Raw genomic sequence first — 13,241 nt, 5'->3', positions numbered from 1 at the left:
TGTGTGTGTGTATATATATATATATATATATATATATATATATAATATATATATATATATGTATATATATGTAGGAGTGGCTGTGTGGTAAGTAGCTTGCTTACAAACCACATGGTTCCGGGTTCAGTCCCACTGCGTGACACCTTGGGCAAGTGTCTTCTACTATAGCTTTGGGCCAACCAAAGCCTTGTGAGTGGATTTGGTAGATGGAAACTGAAAGAAGCCTGTCGTATATATATATATATATGTGTGTATGTATGTGTGTGTGTGTGTATGTCTGTGTTTGTACCCCCCCAACATCGCTTGACAACCGATGCTGGTGTGTTTATGTGCCCGTAACTTAGCGGTTCGGCAAAAGAGACCGATAAAATAAGTACTAGGCTTACAAAGAATAAGTCCTGGGGTCGATTTGCTTGACTAAAGGCGGTGCTCCAGCATGGCCACAGTCAAATGACTGAAACAAGTAAAAGAGCAAAAGAATATATATATATATATTTGTGTGTTTTAATGCCTAATATAATTCCACAATGCAAAAGAGTTGTTTGAGTTACCTCCCCTGATCTCAGATCAAAGATACTTGCCAAATAAGGGCAACTCAAAAGGACAAAATATCTTTTTTTTTTTCAAAATTTTATTTCTTTTTTTACATTATTTTTATTACATGTTTGTTTTCGATGTTTTTTTGTTTTTTTTTCTCTTTCTTTTCTGTACATTTCCAATCTAATTCTTACTTTTCTGAAATGACAATGGAAATTGAAATTTTGCAAAAAAAAAAGTAGAAAAAAGGGATAATAATGGAAGAATTGAAAACCACATTTGTTTTTTTTTTTGTCTTTGATGTTTTGTTGTTGATTTGTGTTTTTATAAATTTAAAAAAAAAATTTTTTTTTTTTTTTTGCATTTTGGTAAATATTCTGAAACATAGAAGTGTTTTAAAGGTTGAGATTATTGTTAATAATATTACCATCATTAAAGCAGAGAGCCGGCAGAACCATTAGCATACCAGACAAAATGCTTAGCGGTATTTTGTCCATCTATATATTCTTAGTTCAAATTCCACCAAGGTTGACTTCTCCTTTCATCTTTTTGAGATGCATAAGATAAGTACCAGTTGAACACTGGGGGGGGGGGGATTCTGCCAAACTAGGTGGCCTTGTGCTGAAATTTGAAACTAATATTATTATTATTAAGGTGGTGAGCTCACCAAATCATTACGGTGCCAGATAAAATGCTCTGTGGATTTCTGGCCCTTCACAAAATAAGTTCAAGTTGAACATTGGGAATTAATGTAATCAACTAACACCCTCTCCCAAATGTTAGGCCCTGTGCCTTTAATAGGAAGGGTTATTAATATTATGAAGGCAGTGAGCTGGTTGAATTATCAGGGCCTGATAAAATTCTTTGCAGCGTTGCATGCAGCATTTTTACATTCAGAGTTCAAATTCCGGCGAGGTCAACTTTGCCTTTCATCCTTTCAAGGCCCATAAAATAAAGTACCAGTGGAGTACTGGTGTCAGTGCAATCAACTTATCCCACCCATCAAAATTTTGAGTACTGGGGTCAATACAATACCCCTCCCCTCAAAACTGTTGGCCTTTTGCCAAAATTAGAATTATCATTATTATAGTTAGGCAGCAAGCTGGCAGAATCGTTAGCACATCAGGCAAAATGCTTAGCATCTTGTCAGTCTTTATGTTCTGAGTTCAAATTCCACTGAGATGAACTTAGCCTTTCCTCATTTCAGGGTCGATAGAATAAGTACCAGTTGAATACTGGGGTTGATGTATTCAACTTATCCCATCCCATCCCCTGAAATTAATTGGCTTGGTGCTCTAAAATTTGAAACCATTATTATTATTACTGTTTTTTTTTTTTTTGATTTTTAAAATTTTTTAAAAATATATTCTTTGGTTTCTTAGCAAGTTTCTTATTGACTTTGGTTAGTTGGCAGTATAAACAAAGAATGACCGATAACTGAACGGCTGTCCTCTGGTGTAATATTAATGACTGGCTGACCTTATCCGTACCTTCTCTGTTGTAAATTAGTCAAGCCCAAATATGGTAGTCTTTTGTATGTTGCATGCATCGTTGTTATTGTATGTATTCAAACAGTACATAGGCAGAATTGTTTGACTGTCAGAATAGATACTGCATTGTATTCCTTCTGGCTCTTTATGTTCTGAGTTCAAATCCTACCACAGTCAACTTTTGTCTTTCATCAACTCTTAAGAACATAGAGTATCAATATAAGAACTAAGGGCAATTTACCCAACTCAACTTCTCAAAATTTCATATCTTGTACCATTGTGAGAAAGAATTATTGGTGTATTATGGCAATGGATTGGTAGAATTATTAGCATCAGAAACAATGTCTTGCAGTGTTCATTCCAGCCTTTCATGTCCTAATCAAGTACTCAGATTGATGTAACTAACTCCTTGCAAAGTTACTGGCCTTATGCTGCTGAGATCAGAAACCATTATTTAAAACATGGCATTATGAAGGTGGGGGAACCATACCTAAGCTAACATGGATCACAATGTCTGCATGGAAAATGAACATTAAAATGGTCATGTTGATAATGTGTAAGTTGCCAGAGCCAAATTTACAACTTGGCTTCAATTTCAAATTAAAGCCGTTGAGTTTCTTACTGTGTGCTCTTGAGTTCAATACTGTGTTGTTTACCAAATCATCATCATCATCATCATCATCATTTAACGTCCGTTTTCCATGCTAGCATGGGTTGGACGGTTCGACCAGGGTCTGGTAAGCCATGGAGGCTGCACCAGGCTCCAGTCTGATTTGGCAGTGTTTCTACAGCTGGATGCCCTTCCTAACACCAACCACTCCTTGAGTGTAGTGGGTGTTTTTTTACGTGCCACTGGCACAGGGGCCAGAGGAGGCTGGCTAACAGCCACGATCGGGTTTGTGCTTTTATGTGTCACCGACACGGATGCCAGTCAGGTGGCGCTGGCATTCACCACGTTTGGATGGTGCTTTTTACATGTCACTGGCACGAGAGTCTTAATGTTTATAATTCTTTTTGGCTAAGTTTGCTTGAGTAAAAAAAAAAAAAATAAATAAACCCAGACAAATCTATAACTTTATTCCATTCCTAATTCATAGTTGAGTTGTTTATGATTGGAAAGGCCAACTGATACAATAACATGCATATGTAGTAAGAAACTCTCCAGAAAGCTGAACTGAAGGTCTTCAGAGAACAACCTCACCTCAGGCAAATGTTTCAGCCCTTAACTTTTTAAACTCCAAGGGGAATAGGCCACATTCAGGTCATAGCTCTTAAGCGCTCTTCTGTAGACATGTTTTAGTCAATTGGATATCGGAAACCTGTGCATTTAATCCTTTCATTACTGAATTTATTTTGAGATGCTGTGTTTCTTTCAATTACTTTAAATATAACAAAATAATTTAGTAAAATAACTTAGTTATCATTCAGCTAGTGTTAGGAAGATAAATTGTGACTAAGGTTTGGTGGAAGATTTTAATTCAAAACTTACGAAAACAAGACATTTGTACTACAGAGCCAGAGGCAGTTTCAGCCGGGTTGGTAGCAAAAAGGTTAAGAATTATTTCTCTATTATATATTTTAACCCTTTTCGTTACCATATTTCTGTTGAGATGCTCTGTATTTCTTTCAATTAATTTTAAATATAAGAAAGAATTTAGTAAAATAACTTAGTTATCATTAAGCTAGTGTTAGGAGCATAAATTGTGACTAAAGTTTGGTGGAAGATTTTAATTCAAAACTTGTGAAAACAAGTGATTTGTGCTCAAAGCCAGAGCCAGTTTCAGCTGGGTTTGTAACAAAAGAGTTAAGCTGCTTGGGAATGTCATCAAGCTGTGACTTCTGAAGTTCCAACTTAACGAAATCTCTAAAATTTACATATCAACAGGAAAAATTTATAATTCTTTTAGAAAATAGTTCATATTTTATAAAAATATGTACATTTCACCAGGCAATTTTCTTGGATTATTGCAAAATTGCATTTTCTAAAACAGATTCTGGCCAATTGGGAATTCCACTTGATTTTTCTTTTGTGTTTGACTATCTATCACCTAATTAAAGATTTTTTTTGTTTTAATTATTGTCATCAGGTTTCCATTGACACTCAGCATTATAGTTGCTTTCCTATATCACACTTCTAATTAGACATTAATCATGATCGATTACTCCTCCACTGTGTTTATCACTCACTACATTTCCTTCTGTCTCCATTCCTCATCCTTCTGCCACTCTTCTTTCACACACCCATGAACTTATGTACCCACCTATGCCACTTGTATTCGCTTTCCTATAAAATGGGGGATGGGTGTGCCTTCACATTTCTTTACCATCTTCTTTCTTTTCCAACTGGGGTAACCATACATCTCTTTGACAGCTATACACCTGTTCCTCTATTGTACTTTAACCTCTCATCACCTGGTATAAAGCTACCTTCCCCACTCAGCTGAGGGGCTTTTGCATTGCACATTATTTGGTGACCTCATTAGTGTTGGTGCCACATAGAAAGCACCCAGTACATTCCCTAAAGTAGTTGGCATCCAGTCACAGAAACCATGCCAAACTGGAGTTTTGGTGCATGCAGTGCTCTGGCTCATTGGCTCCATTTGAACTATCCAATCCATGACAGCATGGAAAACATGACATGAAGTGATGATGGTAATACATGACATAGTGTATGAAATAATACAGATTATGTATGTAAACATATCAGCTACTGGGAAAGACTGAAAGTATTAAAAGTCTTCTCCCTGGAGCGAAGGTGGGAGAGATATGCAGTGATATACATCTGGAAAATCCTAGAGGGTCTTGTCCTGAATTTTGGCAGTCAAAGTTAGCCCAACAGCAGAACGGGGCACCACTGCATGGTGCCAAAGATCCCAACATCACCATCAAAATACAGGACCAGATACTGCAACAGCTTGGCTTTCAAGGGACCACAGCTCTTCAATATTCTTCCTAAATGCCTGAGATACCTGCATGGTGTGAATGTGGGTTTCTTTAAAACTAAACTGGATCTCTTCTTGTCAGGGGTTCCAGTTGAACCTACCTCTCGGCAGGAAACACAGATGCGGGCAGCGGCGTCAAACTCCCTTGTTGATCAAGTGCCACGTATCAGAGGTGGTTTCACATACTAGTGTAGCTCATTCACTGGTGGTGCCCCAGCATGGCCGTGGCCTTCGGGCTGAAACATTTTTAAGGATTTAAGGATAGTGTGTCTTCTTGTGAATGTTGGTTTTGGTTAAAGCTGAAGTTAACAAGAGCACATGACCAGCAGCTGCAATGGTGTTGTTGAGTTTTTAAAACTCTGCTTTCAAACCCAGTAGAACTGTCAGAGGGCTTCTTATTTGGTCATAAACTCTTTATGGACATTGTCACTGCGTATTATTATACAAGGCGGCAAGCTGGCAGAATTGTTAGCATGCCAGGTGAAATGCTTAGAGGTATTTTGTCTGTCATGTTCTGTGTTCAAATTCAGCCGAGGTTGACTTTGCCTTTCATCCTTTTGAGGTTGATAAATTAAGTACCAGTGAAACACTGGGGTTGATGTAATCAACTTGTCCCCCCCCCCAAATTTAGGCCTTGTGCATTTAGTAGAAAGGATTATTATTATATTAAGGCAGTAGATTGCTATCATCATTAGAGTATTGGAAAAAAAAAAAAATTACTTTGTTCCAACTCTTTGTTTTGAGTTCAAACCTCACCAAGAACAACTTTGCTTTTTATCCTTTCAGTATCGATAAAATAAAGTATGAGTGAAGCATTGGGGTTGATGTAATTGATATATCCTGTTCCCTTAAAATTACCAGTATTGTGCCAAGATTAGAATTATTAAGATGAGATGCTTGCAGAAATGTTGGCAAGTCAGACAAATTGCTTTACATTCCGAGATCAAATCTCACCGGGGTCAACATTGCCTTTTCATACTATCGGGATCAATAAAATAAAGTACCAGTTACGTACTGGGATTAATGTAATTGACTACCCCCCCCACCCTTAAACTTGCTGGTTTTTGTATCAAATTGGAAACAAAATTGGAAAATTAACATTAGAGGAGAGAGTAAGAGAGTAGTTGTGTTTGACAAAATATCTTGTTAAAACCTTCAGTGTCTTGGTTCAAATCCTGATGGGGATTGATTTTCTTTTTTAGCATTCTTGAGTCAAAATGCATCTATTGAATCAACTGTTCCTATTCCAAGGTTTTTTTCTAAGTTTATGCCAAATTTAGAAATTCTTGTATTTAGGGCAATGAATTGACAGAAATGGTTACAGGAGTAACCTTGCCATGGTTGGTACAATGTCTGATAGATTCAACCATACTGGATTGCTGTTGTTTCTAGCATAAACTTTGTGTCTATGCTAGAAATAATTATTATTGAGTCACTTTTCGCCATTGTTAGTTTGAAAAGTTCCTAGTCACAGATATGGTTCAATAGATTGACCTATAAAAAAGGTCTCACTTTTTAGTTCACAAGGTTCTTCAGAAACTCTATCATCACACCTTAGTCCTCTCAAAACCAATACCATTTCCATTAAGTAGAACTTTCTATCTATTTCTCTCTCATATTTATATTTTGTTTATTTTTATAAGTGCCTTGAAAACCCAGAACAAACTTCCCTATGTTGTGAATCTACTTTTGAAGGGGTTTCTTTTTCTGCTTTCTCCTTGAGAAAATATTTATTAACCCTGATGATGCATTTTCACCAACCCCTGCTTTCTTTTCCACCTGGGGTTACCATGTATCTCTCCCACAAGACACCTGTTTCTGTTCCTCTATCATTCTTGAACCTTACATCACCTGGCATCAAGCTATCCTTTTTCTCAGTTGAGGGATTTTGTCTTGTGAGTCACTGGCAATCTCATTGGTGTTGGTGCCAGGTAAGAAGCACCCAGTACATATAGTAAAATGGTTGGCATCAGGAAGGGCATTCATGTAAAAAATCATGCCAAACCAGACACTTTAGCTTACCATGGTTCTCAGGCTTGGCCACTCCTGTCAAACCATCCAACCCATGTAAGCATGGAAAATGGGCATTAAATGATGATGCTCAGTACATTTGTATTTAGAGAGATAGCGTCTCATAAGGCGAGGTTTCTATATATGTTAAATTTGCAGAAGAATTTGTGGCATGGGCGATTTAGCTTAATGGTTCAGAGCACTGCGACGCGTAATCACGGAGGTGAGTTGAAGTTTCATAGCCAGCCGCCAACAATTTTTTCTGCAAAATAGGGGTAGCTTATCCTGTTCAGAGATGGGTGAAGGTAGGAAGAGAAGTTAAGGTCACTTTTTAACAAAATTGCTGGGAGACAATACTTCCCGCTCATCCTCCCTTTCCTTTTTAAGGGAAACTTGAGAAAGTTGGTGAAGTATTGGCCAAAGAAGGCCAGAGTGAAACTTCCATCAACTGCATTACTTGACTGACAGAGGACTGTGAGTGCCTGGTGACACTTTGGGTACCAGATGCCCTTCCTCGGGCTGTGATTGACCCAGGACTGCAGTTCAGACAAAGAGACGAGTTGTGGAAAATCCTGTCTGACAAATGGCGATCACATCTGTTCACCATCAGGGAAGCGCTGGAGATATAACCTCAGTATCTGTCTTCAGCTCTTTCAGTTTGGTGCACCATACAACCCCTTTTGCTAAGGCTAAGAAAAACTGCCTGCTTTTCTTGGCCAAAGAAAGGTGGTGGGATGAATTTCACAATGGACTCAGTTGATAGCCAGATCTCTCTTACATGTGACAGCTGTTCAGCATAAACCCACAAATCAGCAATGTTCAGGCCCACAGTTTATCCTGAACTGGCAATGATCCCTGGTAGCATTGCCACTCCAAGGATTTCTGGAAATTATTCATAGGCCCAGGTCTGAAAGCCCTCTGAAACAGACCAGTCAACTCATTCTCATCAATACCCAGAGTCTCCCTGAGAATGTTGATGCACTTGCCTGCTACTAACCCTCTATTGAATGCCATAGCAAAACTTCCATCAACTGCATTGCTCGACTGACAGAGGACTGTGAGTGCCTGGTGACACTCTGGGTAACAGGTGCCCTTCCGGGTAACAGGTGCCCTTCCTCAGGCTGCACTTGACCCAGGACTGCAGTTCAGACAAAGAGATGAGCTGTGAAAAATCCTGACAAATGGCGACCATATCTGCTCTCCATCAGGGAAGCACTGGGGATGTAACCTCAGTGTATGTCTGCTCATCAGCAACTATAGCATGCTCATCCCTCCATTCAATGGATGTTGACAGCAAATGGAAAGCCTGACTAATGGAATGCTTCCTTTCCACAGAAAGCAGAAGAGTCTGTGCTCCAGCTTGGTAGTAATATGTAACAATAATCTATAACAGAAGTGAATGTAAGCATTTGCCACTTCTTCTTGACTTGTTATGGATAGCTTTCTCTCTGCCCATTTGTGGGTGAGGTTGACTCCTTTGCCAATCACCTCATCCCAGTTCTACTCCACCTAGGGATCCAGACCAAATCAGACCCCTAGCAATCATGGATAGCTTTCTCTCAGCCCATTTGTGGGTGAGATTGACTCCTTTGCTCATCACCTCATCCCAGTTCTACTCCACCTGGGAATCCAGACCAAACCAGACCCCTAGCAATTTAACTGGTCCCTCTGTCAAGCATCCAACGATATTATTGGATGGCAGGGACCTGCTGCTCCACTGATTTCTCTGAATTAATTTTTGCTCCTGTCACTGCCTTGTGTTTTTTTTAAGGCAGTGCTGACCAGGTCTATGAGCCTGGTTTTCAACACTATGATGGTGATGTCATCTGTATATACTCAGTTCTCACGTTTTCTAGTTTGTGTGGGATGCCTCTTAACACCTCCAATTTCTGCAATAGTGGCTCTAGAGCCAATACATACAAAAGAGATAAGAGGATACACCCTTGATTGACGGAGCACCTGATGTTGAATGGTTCCGATAGGTAACCACTCACCCAAACTAGGAAGCAGATAGTGCTGTACATTGCAGTGATCCAGCCATAGAAACTGGACCTGAAACTGGCTACCTTGAGAACAGCCACCAAATATAGGTGGTTGACCCTATCGAAAGCTTTAGATTGATCCAAATTGATCAAGGCCCCACCCATGCAGGTCTCTTTGCCCACTCTGTCTATGATGTATCACATGAAGTGCAATTTGTGGATGGATTTGCTTGGGATTGTGCACATTTATGCATCACCGAATTGTTTCTTGATGACAAGCGTCAACCTCTTTCATAACACCTTGGCCAAAATTTTGTAATCTGTATTCAGCAGCATTATGGGCCCAAAGTTTTCTATTTGATACCCCTTGTTTAGGTCCTTTCTCAGCAGTGCTACCACTCCTCAACTCACAGAACTAGGAATTCTCCCATTCTGCTGCCAATTTCAGTAAATATCTGCTAAAGGGCCACCAAATAAGTCTTGCATATAAAATAAAACTCATAGAGTAGCCCATCAAAAGTGATTTGCTGCCCTTCCCTCATGAAACCCATCATCATATCCTGTATTTCCATGGCTGTGATCAGCATTTTGCAATTCTCGTGTCTGCCAAAAAAGGGCATGAAAGCTTGTCGGTTGGGGAATCTGGTTTCACTGATAGTCACCACACATAAAACTTAGTGACCTGAGGTCATTGCGTGGATAGTCCTGTTTCCAAGGCAACCCCAGACCACTTGCACTAACACTATTCTGAGAGCAAAGCCATGCTTGTCAGGGAGAAGGAGAATGAAGTGAATCACCGTATTTTTTGTGTAGAGAGGGATGTTCTGTCTGTCTGGTTATTTCTGGGTGTCAATACAGGCATTTCTTTGTAGAGCCTTTTATTTACAATCCCTTAGACATCTGTTCCTTTGGGATATTTCACTCTCAGCTTGTTGCTTTGTTTAGGAGTGTCATGTGGGGGTAAGATGTATTCATTTAGAGTGATGTCTGTGTAATCTTAACCGTGTTTTAAGTTATTGTTGTTTGTATCAATGGCTGTGTAATTAGTGATATGTTGTTGGTTTGGATTGCTGAGTTTTCATTTGTAGTGTTGAAGATATTTGTGATTGCATTGGTGTGTGGGTATGTGGTGGTTTCAACTGATCCAAATTGATCAGGGCCCCACCCATGCCAGTTTCCTTACCCACCCTCTCTATGATGTAGTGCATGAGATAGAGTTTGTTGTAGATAGTTCTGTATAGGATACCACACACCTGTGTGTTACCAACCAACTTATTGATGACAAGCACCAACCTCTTGGCTAACATCTTGGCCAAAATCTTATAATCTTCATTTAGCAGAGTTATAGGCATGAAATTTGTCTCCCCTGTTCAGGTCGTTCCTCAACAGCACCACCACTCCATGGCTCACAACACTGGGAACTCTCCCGTTCTGCTGCCAAGAGACTGCTGAACAAGTCTGGCATATGAAAATAAAGCTCAAAGCGCAGACCGTCCTGCCCCGGAGACTTCTTTCTTGTTCAGGCTTTCATCACATCCCTTATATCTTTGGCTGTTATCAGCATTTTGCAGAACTCCACATCCCTGGCTGAGAGGCGCAGCATCCCAGAACCACCACGCACCCCATACAGTTAGGTGAAGTACCGCTGAAATTTTGCACACATCTGCTTGGACACAGTTATCATGTGCCCATCACAGCCCACCAAGACACAGTGCCTCTGTTGCCTGGGCCCATTGAATGGTATTTGTCCCCTCCCATCTCAGTGCATGTGCTCTAGCTCTGGCAACACAACCTTTGTGCTTGGCATTGAAGAATTGATCAAGAGCCAGTCTCACCACAAACACATCAGTCACTATGCCTTTCCTAAGCACCGCTTCTAGCTTCCTAACTAGGTCTCCCTCTATTTTAGATTCCTCTAACACTATTTCCTTATTAAAACCTACCACCTCTACTCTAATAACCCATTTCAGGGCTATCCACCAACAGCTATTAATGTTTGCACCCGCCAACTCTTGATGGACTCACTTGCTAATCTGGTCTCTGAAAGCTTGGCGTGCCAGGAAGGATATATTCAGCTTCCAGTATCTAGGGCCCTGTCTATGGATCCTATCTATGTCGACCTTACAGATCACAAATTCATGGTCCATGTAGCCAATGACTTTGAAATGTGGATAACTTATACTACTTTTATGTACAGGCTTACAAAATACTCTATCTAGATATGATCTGGAAGGCACAATGCAGTTCGCCCATGTCCACATTGGCACATTTGGGAAATCCAGTCAACACCTGTCGGCCAACTGGAAGCGACTGATCAGTGTTCTGAGGCTTTTATTCCCCCCTCTCCTATCAGATAGCCCCACTCTATCCAGATGTGCATCCAAGATGGCGTTCCAGTTACCCACTAACAATAAAGAACATGACATTTCAGGGAATATTTTCAAATGTCTGAAAAAATCTGGCTGCCCTGCCTCCATGGGGATGTAAACAACTAATCTTACATCCTGGCCTACTAACGTACCCTTCGGCTCTAGGAAGATCATCTGAACTTCGAGATCTAGGCCTTTGCTAAACAGCACTGCCACCCTGCCTCCCATTCTGAGCTAAGAATGTGTAGATCTCATAATCATTGAAAATGAGTGCAAGATCGCATGTGTCAGAAATCCTGGTCTCACTGGCTGCTATCACATCCAAACCTAGCGACCTGAGGTCATTGAGCAAGTGACCTTGCTTCCAGACTGACCTCAGGCTGCAAATATTTATGCATCTCACTCTGACAATTTCCATGATGGCTTGAAAGGGTTGAGCAAAAGAAAAGAAAAAAAAAGGCAGGGTTACTTACCCTCTTGGTGTTGTTGGCAGCCCAGTGACCTGGGCTCCAGATCCTGGTTCCTCTGGGAAATTGGCTAAAAGACTCTTGGTGGTGCAGATGTTTGGCCTTCTCACATCATGTGGGAAGTCCTTCTGAATTTCTTTGAATACTTTGAGGGGTAACTGTATTAACATAAGGTGATCTGGAACCCTAAGGGTGCTGTTGTGATAGATTGCACCCTCTTTCTCAATTTGCTTGTTTCTGATTATGAGAGTCAACAAATTTTTGTTGGCTCTCCTCATGAGCACATAATTCAGTCTGTCTCACACAACTTTCTCTCTGTCTCACACAGCTTTCTCTGTCTCATGCAACTTTCTCTCTCTCTCTCTCACGGGGCTCTCTCTCTCTCTCACGGGGCTCTCTCTCTCTCTCACAGGGGTCTCTCTCACATAGCTCTCTCTCTCTCACTCACACATACCCATAGAGAGAGAGAGCTAGCTATGTGAGAGATAATGTATGAAACATTAAAATGTTTGGTTTCGCATAAAAAGCACCCAGTATATTCTATGTACTGGGTGCTTTTAGGAAGGGCATCCTGCTGTAGGAACCATGCCAGAACAGATAATTGAGCTTGGTGCAGCTTCCTGGCTGTCAAACCATTCCACCCATGCCAGCATGGAAAACAAACGTTAAATGATAATGATGATCTCTGTATGGGGTTGTGGCTAAAAGAGCAAAAAAAAAAAGAAAAAAAAAAGAGATCAAACTTTATTTTAAGACTTGGAAGTTGGCTATGAGGATTGAACTTGAAATTCTGGCTGTTACCACCTACAACAAGCTGATATATTCACTGGTGTGCAAAAGTCTTAGGTAGTTCATAGTTTCTTTATTTTAACCAATATTGAAATGACAAAATAATTTACAAATAACTTCAGAAATGCAAATTAGTATTTAATAGTTACAGAAAATTCAAAATTCCCTTGGCAAAACATGAATTTTATTTTAAAGCTAATAATATGTATGTTTGCCTTTATTCTTTAAAACAGCCTGGATTCTTTTCAGAATGCTGTTTTGCAATTTTTGCACATAATCTTGTGGAATATTGTTCCAAGCATCATAGATTACTGTCCACAGTTCTTTTGATTTTGGCTGTTTTTCACTTTTTCTGTGATCTAAATAATCCCATAATGATTCAATGATGTTCGTGTCAGGATTTGGGGGGAGCCGTTCCATGAGTTCGATTTATTTCCTTTGTAAATAATTTCTTACTACATTTGCTGTGTGCTTGGGGTCATTATCTTGCTGAAAAGTGAACCGATTCCTTATGAGCCCCTTTCCAGAGGGGATAGCATAATGAATTAGAATCTGCCTAAATTTTTCAGCATTCATATTTCCCTCAATTCGGACCAAATCTCCAATTTCGTTGGTTGACAAGCAGCCCCAAACATTTGTGGAACCTTCACCATGC

The 13,241-nt window shown here is 40.0% G+C and overlaps 1 protein-coding gene across 2 annotated transcripts in view; it reads left to right on the top strand.

Moving 5' to 3' along the window:
- Positions 1–12,235, top strand: part of LOC115210337 (protein argonaute-2-like) — a 91,877-nt gene extending 79,642 nt beyond the window's left edge. For both annotated transcript variants that reach the window (XR_004998843.1, XR_004998842.1), the window contains one exon: positions 6,947–12,235. The gene's annotated coding sequence lies outside the window, so the exon portion shown is untranslated. The remainder of the gene's footprint in view (positions 1–6,946) is intronic.
- Positions 12,236–13,241: the final 1,006 nt, after the last annotated feature.

Source organism: Octopus sinensis, linkage group LG4, assembly GCF_006345805.1.
Source record: "Octopus sinensis linkage group LG4, ASM634580v1, whole genome shotgun sequence".
NCBI lineage: Eukaryota > Metazoa > Mollusca > Cephalopoda > Octopoda > Octopodidae > Octopus > Octopus sinensis.
The sequence above is the reverse complement of the archived record's forward strand: the minus strand, read 5'-3'. Positions and strand labels throughout refer to the sequence as shown.